The sequence below is a fragment of the Triplophysa rosa genome, linkage group LG18 (assembly GCF_024868665.1).
Source record: "Triplophysa rosa linkage group LG18, Trosa_1v2, whole genome shotgun sequence".
NCBI lineage: Eukaryota > Metazoa > Chordata > Actinopteri > Cypriniformes > Nemacheilidae > Triplophysa > Triplophysa rosa.
The window spans coordinates 15,839,307-15,856,711 of NC_079907.1; the positions used below are offsets into that span (position 1 = coordinate 15,839,307).

A 17,405-nucleotide genomic window follows, 5' to 3' on the forward strand; every position below is an offset into this window, starting at 1 on the left:
GAAGTGACCAGCTACTCTTATGCTACTTAACAATGTTGTTTGGCTAGTTAGTTATTATTAGTTTATTTAATCGAGGACAATGCACATTAACAATCCATGTAAATTTGCCAAATTGGCAAATGCGAAGTCCCTGTTTGATGCTATAAAAACAATCAATCAAACAAAATTTACACAATTTCAAAACTACATTAGCTAACTCTTTACACAAGTTCACAATTTTGAATTGACAGCAACCACATTTTTAACATTCTAGGGAAGCTACAGTGACCTGGTAAATGTTTTAACTCTTTTAGTACCATCGGAAGTCTGTTTCAGTCATGGGTTTCTCTAAAAACAAATGATAACTGGCCAAAAGTACATCTCAATAATATATTGATATCACCCTGCCCTGTCATCTGATATAGCCTACACAAGCAGTGGAATAAAACCATTTAGAAACTTAAAAACAAGGACTAAACCAACAATTTTAACTCCCATTTAATTCACTGTGTTTACCCATTTTATTATTTATATCACTTACTGTTTCATTGATGTATAGACATTTCTGTTGGAAACCTCATCATTAGGCGGAAATATTTAAAAAAGTTAAATTTGCATAAATTCCTCTGTCCTTATTTTCTTTACCTACATTCTTTCTAACATGCATGTAACTCAAAGCTATTCGTACATGAAAAAGTACACTGGCTGGTAAAATCATAGACCACTTTGCAACATGTAAACATTGGTCCAGAAGCACTTCCGGTTTCAGTTTTTATTTATTTATTATTAGGATTTTGTTTAATATTACGTATATAATCAAATCTTAAAGATATATGTTTAGCATTTTAAATTGGTTATAAATATTCTGTTGGTTGAATTTTGTTCAAATGTTTGTGCATGAAACAGGAAGTTCTTTACCAGCCAGAGCATCCAAAGGGCTCTATCATTAAATATGTAGTTTGAGGTCATTTGCTTAGGTGAGCTAGATGAAACATCTGTTCATAGTAAAATGCACAACATTACTGCCCTTAAACAAGCTGTAAATATTTTGACGACGAAATGCACTATAACCAACATCAGAGTTTGCATGATCTTTCACTTCAAGAAAATAAAAAATGTTAAAAGATGCACCATAGAACAGCAAAAGTATCATCATGTCCTTCTTGCTCTAGGTGGATCATAGTTGTTGAGTGCATTTTTCAGACCACATCTCTGGACTACGAACAGTCCATTTTTTTGTTTGTTTATCACAACTGAGTTGTTTATCCTTCATCTCTTTGAGCTTTGTGACTCTGAAAGTTTGCCGATGTTCTCAGTCCTTTCGCTAGAATCACATTAGTGTACTAATTGCATTTGCATATACAGTTTGTGTTTTCCTATTTATCATGCATATTTCCATGAGGGGTTTTCATAGTTTGTGTTCCAGTGGCCATAATGTGCAAACATGTGTTCCTGATTTTTCCAGCAATCTGCAATTACTGAAATCTAATATTGAGAATAATCAGGTGCCTCAATTCAGAATGATCTGATTACTTTATTAGACAGTTTGCATTGGGAGGATTTATCAGGTGGATTATATGTTTTTGGATCTTTAATATACATTTTTACCTGCATGTTATTTTGCTTTTTAGTAGTGACCACTACAGCAGTTGGAGTGTTTTCTGTTCGTTTGATATAAACTGAATATACAATTATTTTTTTAAGGGGCAAAATTATTCATGGCAAAATATGAAAATAGATTTTCATAATACATAATGAATCAACTTTAACTTAAAAGGATAGTTCACACAAAAATGAGAATTCATTTAACATCTACTAACCCTCTTGTCACTCCAAAACCTGTATGACTTTCCTTCTACTGGAGAACACAGGAGATGATATTTTGAAGAACGCAGTTAAACAAACAACAGTGGCCCCCATTGACATCTATTGTGTGGATACAAAACCCCTCAGACATTTCTCATAATATATATTTTTTGTGTTCCAAAGAATAAAGAGTCATATAAAGGTTTTGAATGATATGAGGGTGAATAAATGTCAGCATTTAACCATCAACACAATCATAGTCTTGTGAACATGTATGAACCAGCTGAACATGTTCTCAGATCATGGTACTGGCATAGTTAAAGATTTACTAAACAAGTCACTTTCACATTATTCCAATGCATAGCTGTATATAAAAATAAAGTCCTGCCAGCCCACTACATAACTTTGTCCATGTTAGTTCATATCTGTTTATTTGTATCAGCATTATCTTTAAGTGGAAACAATACTCAAAGACATTGTTTAGCATTTTAACATTTTAAGACCTAGATATATGATCTGATGTAGCCAGATGTAGTCAAGAGGACCGGTGCAAAACATCATAAATAGTTTGGAACAAAGATTTGTTTAATTGCTCTGACCTCAGACCTGTCGACTATCCGTGACTCATTATACCGCAACACTTGATACACTGGCAGCTCTTGATCTTAAATACAATGTCCAGTGCTGACCACTAGGATTAATAACTGTTATGGCATCAAATGACCTCATGGTCCAGTGGCTTAGATGATGTTTCCTGTTGAACGCCACTTGGTTCTTTTGTGACCATAGTCATGGCTGAGCGACTTGGAGGATAATTGAACTGTTATATTACACCGGTTACTAAACACGTCATATCCTAGTGTCAAAAAGGACACAGTTCAGAGAAAAGGGCTTAAGGTTATCATTAAGAAGTATACACATTATAAAGAAGACAAATCAAGTTGTCAAATTTTTCACTCCAGTGAATATTTCTGAGGGTAGAACATCCTTGGCTATTAAACGTTTTGCCCAGGACAAAGACACAGTTCACTTGAGAAATCTACATGGGGCAAGTTGTCACAATTGATGCTGAACAAACAGTCTATTATTTGGACAATTTAAACAAATTTGAAGCAAACATGGTTGATAATTGTTAATGGTAACATAAATGACAAACCTTAGTTTTTTTTCCAATAAAATAGTGATTGATAAAATTGACCTTTTATACATTTTCATGAATCCACCTTCATTATTTGACTTATTCATGAATGTATGCCGCTGTAGTTCCCTTTCTGTCGGTCTTTCGACGTTGTGTCGAACCGACAGAATGGGGTTTGTCTTGAGAACCTATCATCTTCTGAGTATTTAGAAAAGGCCAATGAAAATTGGCGAATGAAATTTGCATGCCGGGCTCCTCCCCGGATGTCCGGGTATAAGAGGGAAGCCGGCGTGCTCATTCATTCACCTTTTGTTCTTCAGAGCCTACGCATCTGATGAGCTTCTCTACGATCTTGGGTGATCATTTTTCTGCTGGAATCTACGACGTGGACAGCGGACGGTCCCTTCCTGCAGTGACTCTCCCCTGGGCGTCTCGGCAGTTCCGGAGGTGTTCGAGCAAATTTCCTTTTCTAAAAGAGCAAATTTCTCCAGCGTGGCTTGTCCCGCTGTTCTCATGGGTGCAACACACTCATCGAGGAGGGGGACGGACACAATGCCTGCTTCCAGTACGCTGGGGCAGACGTTGTGGATACGTCCTGCCCGCACTGCGGGCGGTGACGATTCAGACGTTGCGTCACAGGTGGCTGTGTTCCCACGGGACTCAGCCACCACCTCGTTTGCTCCCCGTTCCGTGGCGGCAGGACTACGGCCCTGCCGTCCGCTATGGCAAGCAGCGAGGGTGATATGAGGATTACTGTGAGCGATAATCCGCCAGCCACGGCTCACGGACCGTTCACACCTCGTTTCGCTTGTCTGACCGTTCCCCAAAAAAGACGGTCCGCCGTCTTATTCCTCAATCACGTATTCGGACACGATGCGTGATGATGAGATGTCTCTTGCAGCATCGGGGGGTGACGTACTGCCATCCGACTCCGACGATTCCTCGGGCTCCCTCCCTCGGGGGGTCGAGCCCAGGAAGAAGCGGACGTCGAAATGTCAGCCATGCTTTCCCGGGCCGCCGTGAGTGTTGGGTTGCAGTGCCCGCACTGCCTCTCCCGGCGCTCGCGGCTGGCTACATGGCGCCTCGGGTTTGAGCGCGGCTCCAAGCCGCGCCCGCCCCCAGTGCCGTGTTTACCGGAAGTGCATGAGGAACTTAGTAAGACCTGGAACGCCCCTTTCCGGCACGTTTCACGTCAAACAAAGTTCCGTCACCCTCTCTTCCCTCGAGGTTGAGACAGCTAGAGGATACGTCGTTGTCCCCCAGGTGGAGTATGCCGCCGCGGTGCACTCGTGCCCGTAGGTGGCGGCCACCTGGGGGGGCTCGACCTAGACTCCCGTCCAAAGCATGTGGTGTCTCGGCATCTCTGGTGTCGAGAGCTTACATTGCGGCGGACCAAGCTGCCTCCTCTCTCCACGCTATGGCTCCTGCCAGGCCAGGGCGTTGAGAGAGCTCCACGAGGGTAAGACCGACCCAGCGCTTATGCAGGAACTCCGCGCCGCCACCGACCTCGCTCTACGGGCGACCAAGGTGACCACGCGGGCCCTGGGTCGGACGATGTCCACACTTGTGGTCCATGAGAAACTCCTCTGGCCGATCCTTGCGCAGATGAGTAACGCTGAGAAGGTCCGCTTTCTCGACGCACCCGTCTCGCAAGGGGGGGCTGGTTGGTGTTACTGTCGAGTCGCAGCGGCCCCTCTCACCCCCCGCCCGTCGGGGGCGCGAGACCCGCACGCTGCCTCCCCCGGAGGGTTCTCGACAGTAAAGAAGCAGTCCTCCGTGCCGCGACTCGGCCGCCTCGGCCGTCGAGTCCCGTGCACTGTCTGCTTCCCAGCAGCCCTGGTCCTCTTCGACGCCCTCCAGCTCTGGCGCCCCCCACTCAGGCGGCCCCCCCTGGAGGAGACAGCGAAGAGGAGACCATCGCCCCATCAGCAGCCGCGGCGAAGCGGCCCTCATGGGAAGACCTCAGGGGGATCGAGGCTACCATTGGGCCCGACCCCAGCCACATCGCTGGGAAGTCGGATAGGGACGGATCCTGCCCCGTCTCTCCATCTGCTGGCCCCCTCCGGGGGGCTAGCGCCCACTTACTCTCAAAAAAGGAGAGTTTCCTCTCTCTCTGTGTTACCACAGCCGCTCTCACCCTCTGCACAACGGTGAACGGCAAACTCGACGTTGCGTCATGGCAAAGCGCAATGTCGAGTATAAACACCAGCCCTCAGCACTCTCAGTCAGACAGTGCGTTGAGCTGCGCAGTCGCCAGGCAGGAAAAATAGCAGAGCCGATCTCCTCCCCGGGGGACCTCCCCCGGCAAGGAATCCGTACTGCTAGCCATCGAACCACCCTCCGCGGGGGCGATGAAGCAGATCAACCTCTAGTCCCCTGTCACAGTTCTGGGAGCCCCCAGACTGTCAGGCGGGCTGAGGAAGACGATCCGTCTCGGCTACGCGATTCAATCGCTACACGTCCGCCCAAGTTCCGGGACGTCCTTTTACCTCAGGCAGAGGCAGGGATGCCCCCGTACTTCGGGCGGAGGTCGCCTCCCTTCTGGTGAAGGGAGCGATCGAGCCCGTCCCACCGGCCGAGGTGTTCAGCGGGTTTTACAGCCCGTACTTCATTGTCCCTAAGAAAGGCGGAGGGTTGCGCCCTATCTTGGGTCTGTGTGTTCTGAACAGGCACCTACACTAGCTGCCTTTCAGGATGGTCACGCAGAAGCGCATCCTGGCGTCAGGACTGGTTCATGGCAATCGACCTGAAGGACGCGTACTTTCATGTCTCGATCCTCCCTCGACATCGGCCGTTCCGACGGTTCACATTCGAGGGACGGGCATATCAGTACAGGGTCCTGCCCTTCGGTCTGTCCCTGTCTCCACGAGTCTTTACGAAGGTCGTGGAAGCCGCCCTCTTTCCCCGTTGGGAAGGAGGTGTACGGGTACTAACTATCTCGACGACTGGCTCAAGTTTGGGCACACTCTCGAGATCTGTGATGTACACACAGGGACCTGGTGCTCCGGCACCTAGATCGGTGGGGCCACAGGTCAACTGAGATAAGAGCAAGCTCTCTCCGGGCAGAGCATCCTCTTTCTCGGTATGGAACTCAACTCTGTCCACACGAGAGGCCCCGCTCACCCCCAGGGGGGGGGCGCGAGGACTAGCGCGCCCTTTCAGTGTTGAACTGCCTGAGATCAGACAGTCAGCGGTCCCCCTGTAACAAGAGGCTCCTGGGATTCATGGCATCCTCGGCGGGGGTGGCCCCCCCTCGGGTCGATGCATATACGACCGCTCCAACACTGGCGGCAGAGTCAAGTTCCTTGGAGAGCGTGCCACACCGGCAGCAGGCGTTGGTCACACGCTTTTCTGCCGACACACCCTAAGGGGTGCCGTGTGCAACGGGCAAGCAGTGTCGGGGCGGTGGACGGGCCCCCGCCTGCGTTGGCATTCAACTGCCTAGAGTTGTGGGTTGTGCTACTTGCATTGAGGAACTTCCTCTCGTGCAGGGAAGCATGTGCTGGTCCGGTCGGACAGCACAGCTGCTGTGGCGTATTCTTCACTCACAGCAGCTAACATGACTCGCCCGACGCCTCCTCCTCTGGAGTCAGCAGGTGATCAGCTCCCTGCGAGCCACAGCCGATGTGCTCTCTCGTCAGTTGACACCTTGCGGAGAGTGGCGACTCCCTCCCCGCGCAGCCGGCTCATTTGGGGGCAGTTTGGCCAGGCACAGGTGGTCCTGTTGCCTCCCCGAACTCCCCCCATTGTCCGCTTGGGTACTCCCTGTCCGAGGACCCTCGGCACGGATGCCCTTGCGCACAGCTGGCCGCGGGACAAGCGGAAGTACGCTTCCCCCCAGTGAGCCTCATTGCACAGGGCCTGTGCAAGGCCAGGGAAGAGGAGCATCAAGTGGTACTAGTTACGCCCCTTCGGCCTAACCAGGACTTGGTTCTCGGAGCTGAGGCTCTGACAACAACTCCCCCCTGGCCGCTCCCCCTGGCGAACAGCTTCCCCAGGGGAAGGGGCACGTTACGGCATCCCAGGCAAAACCTGGTCTCCATGTCTGGACGGGATGAGGAGATCCTGAGTGACCCACCCCCAGTCCGGTTTGGACGTCACTCAGGCTAGGGCTTCGGCCACTGGGCGGCTATACGCCCATAGGTGGCGCCTCTTCTCGTCCTGATGCTCTTCTCACCGAGAAGACCCGCGGAGTTGCTCACCCCCTTCGAGCCTCTCGGGATTGCTGCTCTTTCTCAGTCTTGATAAAGACGGTTTTCCGCATGGCGCTCACCTCCAAGAGGGTAGGGGATCTGCAAGCACCCTCCGTGTCCACAGATTGCCTAGAACTCGGGGCCGGGATTCTCACGTTATCTTGAGACCCCGCCCCGGCTACGTGCCCAAGGTTCCCACCACTCTCTTGAGAGACCAGGTGGTGAACCTGCAGGCGCTCCCCACCGGGGAGGAAGACCCAACCTATCCGTGCCTTGTCCAGAACGCGCACGGCGCCTCTACTTGGACCACACGCAGAGCCCAGAAGCTCTGAGCAGCTCTTTGTCTGTTTCGGAGGTCAGCAGGAGGGCTGTCTCCAAACAGGGGCTGGCGCACTGGATCGTGGATGCCCTCGTTAGGGCATACCGATCTCTTTTCCTGTCCGTTGGGGGTGAGGCTCACCCCTCGTGGCTGGCTCAGGGCGCCTCCCTGGCAGACATCTGCGGATCTGCGGGTTGGGCTATGCCCAACAACTCCGTGAGGTTCTAATACCTATGCGCGGAACCGGTGTCAGCCCGCAAGGTGTGGGACCGGCAGCCGGTAGGGCATACGCCTGCGGAAGCCCTTCCCCCTCCGGGGGGAGCAGTGGCGATCCCGCCTTACTTCTTTCCCCTCGGGTAAAGAACAGGCATTCCATCCATCACTAAGCACCCTTCCAGGGGACAGGCTGGGCAGAGCAGCCCTGCCCCTTTAGGACGGGGAACAGTTGAGTTATCTCCCACATAGCTCTAACCGGACCTAGTGCTCCAGACGTGGTAACCCCCCCTCCGTGGGCTGTTCCGTCTGATGTATCCTCATGAATGGTTCCCACCTTGGCAACCCATGACCTCCCCAGGTGGACTCCCACCTTGCGGTTCACTCCTGCAGTCCGCACATTCCTCCCATGAGTTCTCGCCTGATGGTGAGACCATGTGGTGTCTCCACTAATTCCTCCCTACGGTAGGTAGTGGCCTCTGCAGCGTTTTTCCCCCCCAGGGGGGAATAATGCTTACCCAGTGGCCTGTACGGTGCCGGGCGGCTTCTCGCCATTTAGAGAATCAGGCCTCCTCACGTGACGGCCGGCGTTAGGGGGCTTCCCAACTTTTTGTGGAAAGCTCTGGGTCCCCCTTCCTCTCCACTGGAAGGTCATAATTTCGCGCTAGCGTGTTCGTCTAACTGTCCCAGGCCAGTCAACGTCGCTCCGCAGAGATTGTGACGCGGCTCAGTGCTGTGGCGTTTTCCATAGGAACCCCATTCTGTCGGTTCGACACAACGTCGAGAGACCGACAGAAAGGGAACGTCTTGGTTACGGATGTAACCTCGGTTCCCTGATGGAGGGAACGAGACGTTGTGTCCCTCATGCCACAACACTGGCCGCCCACCCCAGCGGTCGGGGGAGGATGCTTAGGCTCCTCAGACCAAAGGTGAATGAATGAGCTTCCCTCTTATACCCGGACATCTGGGGAGGAGCCCGGCATGCAAATTTCATTCGCCAATTATCATTGGCCTTTTCTAAATACTCAGAAGATGATAGGTTCTCAAGACAAACCCCGTTCTGTCGGTTCGACACAACGTCTTGTTCCCTCCATCAGGGAACCGAGGTTACATCCGTAACCAAGACGTTCCCTGGTAAGTAATTACTCCATGAATGAATCTGCATCTACGTTTTAAGAGATCTGTGCCCATGTTGCATTATTTGTGAGCATTATATGCGCGATGACATCTAACATCCCCTCCAAAGGAAGCAGTCGCTTTTAGCAACTTGTTAGCAACCGCCGTTTTTAAGACATAATAAGGCTTTAAAAAATCACAAGCGGGTTACAATTGATGTGTTTTATGTCATAGAATAAAACGTGAAAATATTTATAGGCTTTGTTTACAACAGACCTTATTTCGGGCAATTTACCAAAAACCCATTCAAATTGGAACCGGAAGTCCTAAAATGCTAACTAGCTTCCGGGTTTTGCATACAAAAATGCGTTGCTTCTGAGCCTCATTATAGATGCAGATGGTAATCAATAGAACACCCATTACAGTAATGCCCAAGACATTTTTTTTAATTTTGTTAATGAAACATTTTTGGTTCCTAATGGTATTTTAATGGAAACCACTAGAATTTATGTAATGGTTTCTATTTTTTAGCAGGGTGGGTTTATGTAGAAATAGTATATGTCAAATATACTATTATCACTTACAAATAAATGACTTTATAGCTGGGTTTTCACATGGATCACAAATGTGTATTGAATGTGTGCTAATAAAACCTGTGCTTTAGGAAGTGTATACATATACCATCTAAGGCTAAATGTAACTCTTAACTGGCTGAGAGACAGTGATGAACAAAACCAGCAAGGCCCCCCAGCTGTCATTGGCTATTGAAATCTTGCTTGCAATAAATCTTTCAGAATGCTTTTGATTACATATAGAGGCATACTATGAATTTGTGAGTGTGGTGGTGGTGCTCATGGGTTGTCGATCTGGGACGAGTGAGTAGGCTGGGAGGGAAAAATCAGAGTATACGCACTACAAAAACTAGACTACACCACTGCCATCATTTTAGTAATTTTAATAAATGTATTACACTCTGTTATTATTGAATAATGTTTAAAGCACAACGATACTGAGGTGCAAACAGTAGCTTCCACTATTTATAAGTAGGCTATCAATAGCATCTAACTGCTAGTTACACTTAATCCAAAGAAAATACAGTTATTTTATTTTGTGTAAAGCATATCAAAGTAAGGAAGGAAGACAGATTCGGCTTTACTGGGGCTTGCGTTTATTTACTCTCCGACAAAATATGTGTCTCAAAATGCACAAAAGTAGTGTTTTTTGTAAGTCATGTTTGTAAAAATGACTTAAATGTCCTAATTTAACTAAGGCCTAGTCCAGGTTTAAGATAATCCCTGTGCGGGAAACCACTCCTTATTGTTTTATGCACTTTTATGATGAGCATTTTACATGCCTCACTATTCACTTCATTAACTACATGTCAAAAAATGAACTGTTTATCGATATTGTATGTATATGCATTATATATTTTCTTATAGGATGTTTTTTCGAACACACAATCATTCAGTATCTAACTAATCAAGTCACAACTTTCTTGCTCCAGATGTCAACTACAGATTTAATAAAACCAAAAAGGGCACATGAAAAGAGTTTAATAAGTATTGCCGATACTAAAATTGTGAGCAGAGTAAAAACCATACTGGGCTTTTCATGCATAAGAATGTGGTTTCTCAAAAAAAAATTGAGCGTCAGCATTTTACTTGCCCCTGTGCTCAAAGTGTGCTCACTGTGAAACGAACATTTTTTCATTATCAAATCAATCTGCTCTGACATTTATTGCATTTTTAATGAAAACTCAGAAATGTGTCCACCACCAGCCGCTCGCTGCAGCTCTTAATTCCGAATTTTCATGATTTAAAGCAAAAATGACTCTCAACACTATTAGCAGTAAAATTAATTTTACTCAACCCTTAATGTGTTACGCAATGAACCCATTCACACCCCTATGGTCAGCGCTTTGGCAGGGTATTAAAAACGTCTGATGTATGAGCCCAGAATGTAGTCTTCTCAGTCTGTCCTGTACAAATATCTTTTATTCCCACATATGACAAGGGGTTGATGGAGTTTCTTGCGTGGTTTCTCATCCTTCTAGATACATTTTCTTGTCCATTTCGAATTCTCAGTGGGAGTGTTATCAATCTGCCAGCAGACCACACATAAATAACACAACTCAAAGACTGCCCCCAAATGAACAGAGACTGGGAACCGCGTGATTTGTTAACAGTAAACTGAGAGATTATTGATCTCAGAATTGATTTCCAACCAGAAGGGAAGCTCTGTGGGAAATACATCTTCTTGTCTGCTCGAGGAAGCCAGTATGTGTCCATATGAATTCCCCTGGAACATTGGAAGAATTCTCTGCATATGCCTATGATATATGGTGCTACTGGATTTTAGCTTTATGGTTGCACATGTTTTTCATCTTGTGTTAAAGCAAAGGTATGCTATGTTTGTGTGTATAATAATTAGTCCATCATTTAACAAACTCCTAAATGTAACATATTCCAGGCACAGCTTGCCTGGAGCAAATGGAATTTAAGTGCTTTGGGCAGACCAATGATAGGCAGTTCAGTCCCTGGATTTTTAACCATCTTTAATTATAAATATTTTAAGCAGTCCCTTACCAAACTTTGCATAGAATTCTTAACAGAGTAGCATGCCATTAGGCATGTTTTAAGAAAAAAAGCTTGGGTTGTCTTGCTAGTGTATAGTGCTTATCTTTCGATTTCCTACATTTTAAGGTCATTTTCACACCTTAAAGTATGAAGCTACTTTGAAACAATACAACATTGTAAGAAAGCTATATAAATAACTTGCATTAAATTAATGTGTACGAGACTGTTACGAGAATTACATTAACGAAATTAATGTAAATTAATGTGTCAGGTACGAGACCGGATTCAAGTGCGAGGGTAAAGGTCTTTGCACATACAATCTGAAATTTTCGTATACGTTATTTCGTATTCGTCATCCTAAAAATTCGTCACGGACAGAAACCTTGCACACTGAGTCCGATGCGTATTTATTAATCTGTTGCGAAAAAACCCCCGCAAAACAATACAAAATGGAGTTTTCAAGCAGTGATGACGGTTTTGTTGTCCTCTCTCTTCTTAAAAAGAGAAAAATAAAGAGGAAATATTGGGTCCATCCAGTCCTGAGGTTGCGTAACGAACAAGGAGAGTTCCACCTCCTTATCATGGAACTGCGGGATTATCCTGACCGATTTAAAATTTACTTCAGGATGTCAGTTGCTCAGTTTGATGCTTTGCTAGCGATACTGAAGCCACATATTAAAAAGAAGACCATCAATTTCCGTGAACCAATTGATCCTTAACAGAGACTGGCAGTATGTCTAAGGTGTGGACACACACGCGGTGCGTGCGCACACACTCGCACCAAACTGTGGCATCGGACGAGTTTTACATTAGGAACAATAGCCAAAACACATTTGAAAACGATTCCTACGGATGCGAAAAACGCAGAAAATCAAACCCAGTCCGAATTTTTTATGACGGACGAAAATATCAGAGGCAGTGTGTAAATGTGATTGACACAACGTGAGGTCGTATTTATTTTTTAACGTCAGAAATTTTCGGACGCAAATTTCGGACTCAATGTGCAATGGGCTTAACAGAAAGTTTATTTAAATCAAAACAAGGCAACGACAAGGCAGAAAATAATACAGAGTATAACTGTCACTGGGGGAAAACCAAAGGGGACAGTCCTTGGCAACACGGTCTCACTCCCGACTCGTCACATATTTACGCTCGGTCAGCGCCCCTCGGCGTCACTTTTGAACGCGCAGGGTACCCCTTTGGCGTCGTTTTTCGACGAACAGGGAACTGCGTTGCTGTTTGCTAAATATTCCAGACCGAGATGCGTGCAATTCTTAGCATTTCATAATTATTTATGGTTTTCACATTTTGTAGCACCTAACCCCAACCTCACCCTAAACCTAACCCTAACCCTAACCACTTCTCAGCCATTTAAAACACACCACGCGAATAAAAGTACAGTCACAGGTATTTATTGCACAAACTGACCAAAAGCATGACAAAATATAACAAACAACTCGTTTCGAAGACCTTTTTGCACCAAAGCCGTACAATAACTTTACACATGAAGATGCCGTGCTTGTCCGTGAATACATGAAGTCGCTCCCATTCAAAAGATAAACCGGAACAGCTAGATGAAGTCGGTCGCGGGAGCCAATACCATTTCACGTTCAAAGCCAACCAAATGACGCGTTCGTTCACGAGACACGGGAGAGCCAATGGCATCGAAGGTGACGTAACTTCCTCTGGCGGCAATATTTGAACGTCATTCCTTCACTGGATTTGAGATTTACGGCGGACGGTGATCGCTTTTGGATCTGTTCCTCATACAAATCGATCATTTCGCGTTGGTACCCTTGGAATATCTGTACTTTTGAACGACATTGTGGCTGCTTGTATTATGTGTTTTATATTACGATAAATAAACTGTTACATTACTTGCTCAAACTGTCTGAATAGCCTCATGTAAACGCAATTATCCTGGCCATTAAACTTAAATTAAACCCCGAAACATCATCATTGCATATTATATGTAATATACATTTTCATAATAACGGTAAAATTCGCGTGCCCTTCACGTCGAAAAACGACGTCAAAGGGGTACCCCGCGCATTCAAAAGTGACGCCGAGGGGCGCTGACCGAGCGTACATATGTGACGAGTCGGGAGTGAGAATGTGTTGTCCTTGGGGAGGGGGCTGCAGGCTAGAGCGCTCGGCCGGGGGAAGGGAGTGGGGGCTGTGATGGAATGGCCGGTGGCCGAACGGGTTGGGATGGCCCGGGGTGAGCGGCAGTGACCAGACGACGAGCTCCTGGCAGGGCAGGGCTCTAGACTAACTTTTTGCACTGGTTGCACTGGTGCGCCTAACTTTTTTTCTTAGGTGCACCAGCACAAAAGTTAGGTGCACCCAAATTTTCGACCGCATCGCATTTAACACCACAGTTTTACCAGTTCACTTTTTTTTTAAATCGCTGTCCATATAGGCAATATTGACTTGTAAATGATTAACTAACAATCTGGTCAACATAAAGTTCTTTATTTGAAGCACAATTCTACAAGAAAGGTAACTTACTGAAAAAGTGATGGTGCTTAAAGTGCTTCACTGAAATTTAAACTTAAAACATCTCAAGATAAATGGACCAGGGCTTGACATAACCTGGGAGGTTGATGGCTCCGTGTCAGAGCATTGCTTATGATTTTCGGACGGATCAGGTCTTGACTTAACATTATTCACGAAAAAGTTGTCAATCGTTCTTTTCATCTTCTCTCATCATCCGCGGCTACATCCACTCTGTTTAACTGACGGGCCTATAGGCTCCTCACCCCTCTGTCTGACTGCAGCACACGCATTTTCACACGTACACACCAGAGGTTGCGCTAGACTTTTTATTGTCCGTCATTTTGACTGACAGGCTTGTAAAAAATCTGTTATAATCTATTATTACCCGTCACTATGGTGCAAGGTGGCGTTAGGTGGTAATTAGTATGTTTGTGACGTCATCGCACTGTACTTGCGTCTCGGAACTTGTTGTATTTTAATATGAATGCCCAATAAAGCCGTTGTTGTTTATATTCATCTACATATTTAATGTTTTAATGTTTATGTTCATATGTGATTCGATCTGGGAAAACCCAACACATGGTGCAAATTTATATATTACAGTTTTTGATACCATATTCAAGCCCTTTCCAAATCAGTTTTTATTTTGCTCATACCTTGTGTATGTAACAAAAGTTATGGCTGAGGTCAGCTGAAGCGCTATGATTTTCAGGAACGGAATTTGGAGGAAAACGGGTTTAAAGTTAAGTGATGAAAATAAAAGCACAACAGTTCAGTATCACAAGTAAAAGTCACTTTAGAGTAGTAAAAGACTTACTCTAATAACAATTTAATAAAAAAACTATTTCCTAGTGTTGAAGTCAATAAAAATACTGTACAAAACCATTTGAATAAAACGAAAGTAAGGAAAATGGTGCAGGGCACACATAAAGAACGAGAGCTCTGCCATTATCACTACACAAGGAAACTCGCAAACATTACAGACGACAACTAATAAGCAGTGAAGCAAGTTTTATGTTGTTTATCATGTGCATAGTGTCTGGACTTTTGATCATCCCTTGTATGTTTTGCGATCGGATAACTCCCGGTGCTGCAGACGGGGAGCTCTGTCATCTCACGAAAACATTGTATAAAAAAACTTTGCATGCCGTAGTTTACACAGGACTGGCGGGAAATGTGCATTGATACCCTATCATTCTTCATGTTATGTGGTCAGGGCCGGATTATCCAATGGGCATTATGGGCACATGCGCACATTGAGGTGCACACACAAAACATTGTTTCTGAATTAGAAAATCTGTCTTTTGATTTAGTCACTTTTACGAGCCATCTAGCGGCTTTTGTTCAGAAGAAGCACATAGCGACAAATCTATCCACTTCTTGGATAAACCTTAGCTTTCATTCAGTGGGAATATGTCGCCAGTGCTGCCCCGCGAGCGCGGGGTCTCTCTTTCCCGGCGCAGGGATCCCTTCTCTCGGCGTCACTCTGTACAGTGAGTGGCAGGAAGAAGCACCACCGTACGACAGGTGACTCGTGAATAAAATGAGTACAAAACAGCGTTTCCAACAACCTGTCACTGTTATCGACTGTTTGGATATATAAATATGAACAAATTTCATCTGTAAATATGCACATGGTTACCATGAGGCTGTGTGAAAGAACATTTAACTTTAGCCGAAATCACCGCTTTTTATTGTGAGTTGGATGATGTTGCGTCATGAACCGACAACAGAAACTGAAAACACAGTATGTCAATGAGAACGGATTTATTGTTGTAAACATGAGTTGATACCCTCGCGGCTGTCTTAAATCTTAAAAGGTAAGCGTTTTTTACATTTATTTGGTGGTGCTTCCTTGCCAATTATGAATTATTTTATATTGATATAATGTTGATCAGTAACTGCCCTACTTTACCAATATTAAGCCTTCATTATTAGATAATCCACAGTGCTTTTACATACATTGCAAAATGTTGACATACGCACAAATATGATGATGTCGTAATATATATGCTAAAGAATTATACTTATAATACTCGTTAATGCCGTTTACTGTAACACATTACAGCTTAAATAAGAACGTGAGTCGCAAGGTGCTTGTTATACAAATAAGTTTAACAAATAGACAAATTACTCTTGAAGTACAATCATTGACAAAGACTGCCCATTTATTCTTAGAAAAATAAAGATGAAAATATTTGAAAATTGCACTTAAGAATATTCTTAAAAACCTTCTGTAATTTATCTTAAGAAAGTTATTATATTTTCTCTTAAGAACAGTTTTGCATGTCCTGCATGTTTGTTTGTGAATTATGGAAGAATCTGATAGAACTGAATTGATAGGTGTGGTAGTGTGTGCTGCTTGCATATGCCAGTGAGTTACAGTATGCTGGGAAATGTCTTAATATTGTTGTTGCTGGTCCAGAAAAGCATTGTTGCAATCATGAGGTGTAAATCCTGTATGATGGAGGATGTGTACAGGTGTTGATATAGTCCTTCAGGTTGTGATCATAGTTTGTAACTTGTCAATGTAATCCTGTAAAAGATAGAGGTGTTTATACGCATGGTACCCTATAGGCTAATTAAAACTTTATTGTGTGCATGTGTATGTGGGGGGGTCCATTAAACACTTGTGCCCAGGGGCCTCTGAATTCTTAATCCGGGCCTGTATGTGGTTTACTTTGATAGGTGAACTGTCTTTCCTGCGTCACAGCGCGACATCCGACTGGTTTTCCCAGATCGCATCACATATGTCTAGTCAGTAACAATGACAGGTGAAAACACGCATGTCCCTTCGTGAGCATATCACGCTCTAATGAAGGGAAACAGGGAGTTACAAATTGCCCTCATTGTAATCCGTCAAAATGACGGACGGATGGACTTCAGATTTTTCCGTCACTGGTAAAAAAAATCTGTCAATGACAGAGAATTTTTGGTTAACGTGACCTCTGGTACACACACGTACAGGAAAATCTGGACCACGGCCAATCAGAGGGGGTCCGCCCTTCACTATCTCTGATTGGTTTAGATCACAATATGGGCCTAATGTGTGTCTGTTGTTGAATCACAGGAAGACTTTCAGAGTCGCGGAAACTTTTTTTCTCCCTCGAACGGCTGGTCGCACCATTGAAAAATAAGGTCGCACTCTAGAGCCCTGCAGGGGAGAGATGAACCCACACGGGAGAGATGATGACCGCCCCAGGACTCCTATGCCCGCACGGGGGGGAGAGATTAACCCACTTGGGAGAGTGGGAGAGCTCACACATTGGCAGGGTAGCAACAGGTAGGCGCTAAGTTCCGAGAGAAAGCTGCCACTGATGTAGGAGAACTCGAAAGGCCACGGGTAACATATGGAAGATGCACCGAATGTTCGGCCACCGAAAATGTTAGGCCGAAAATAGCAAAAAACGCAAGTTCCGTGTTTCACCGAATTTGTGAAGTGGCCGAATAAATTTTACCGAACATGACTCGTGATACGATCAAGCAGGAACCAGCACGGAGAGAGAGAGAGAGAGAGAGAGAGAGAGAGAGAGAGAGACAGAGACAGAGACATGTGTGCGCTTTAT

The 17,405-nt window shown here is 45.5% G+C and overlaps 1 protein-coding gene across 10 annotated transcripts in view; it reads left to right on the plus strand.

Annotated features, from left to right (window-relative positions):
* Positions 1-17,405, plus strand: part of myocd (myocardin) — a 270,135-nt gene that overhangs the window by 51,431 nt on the left and 201,299 nt on the right. The window lies entirely within an intron of this gene.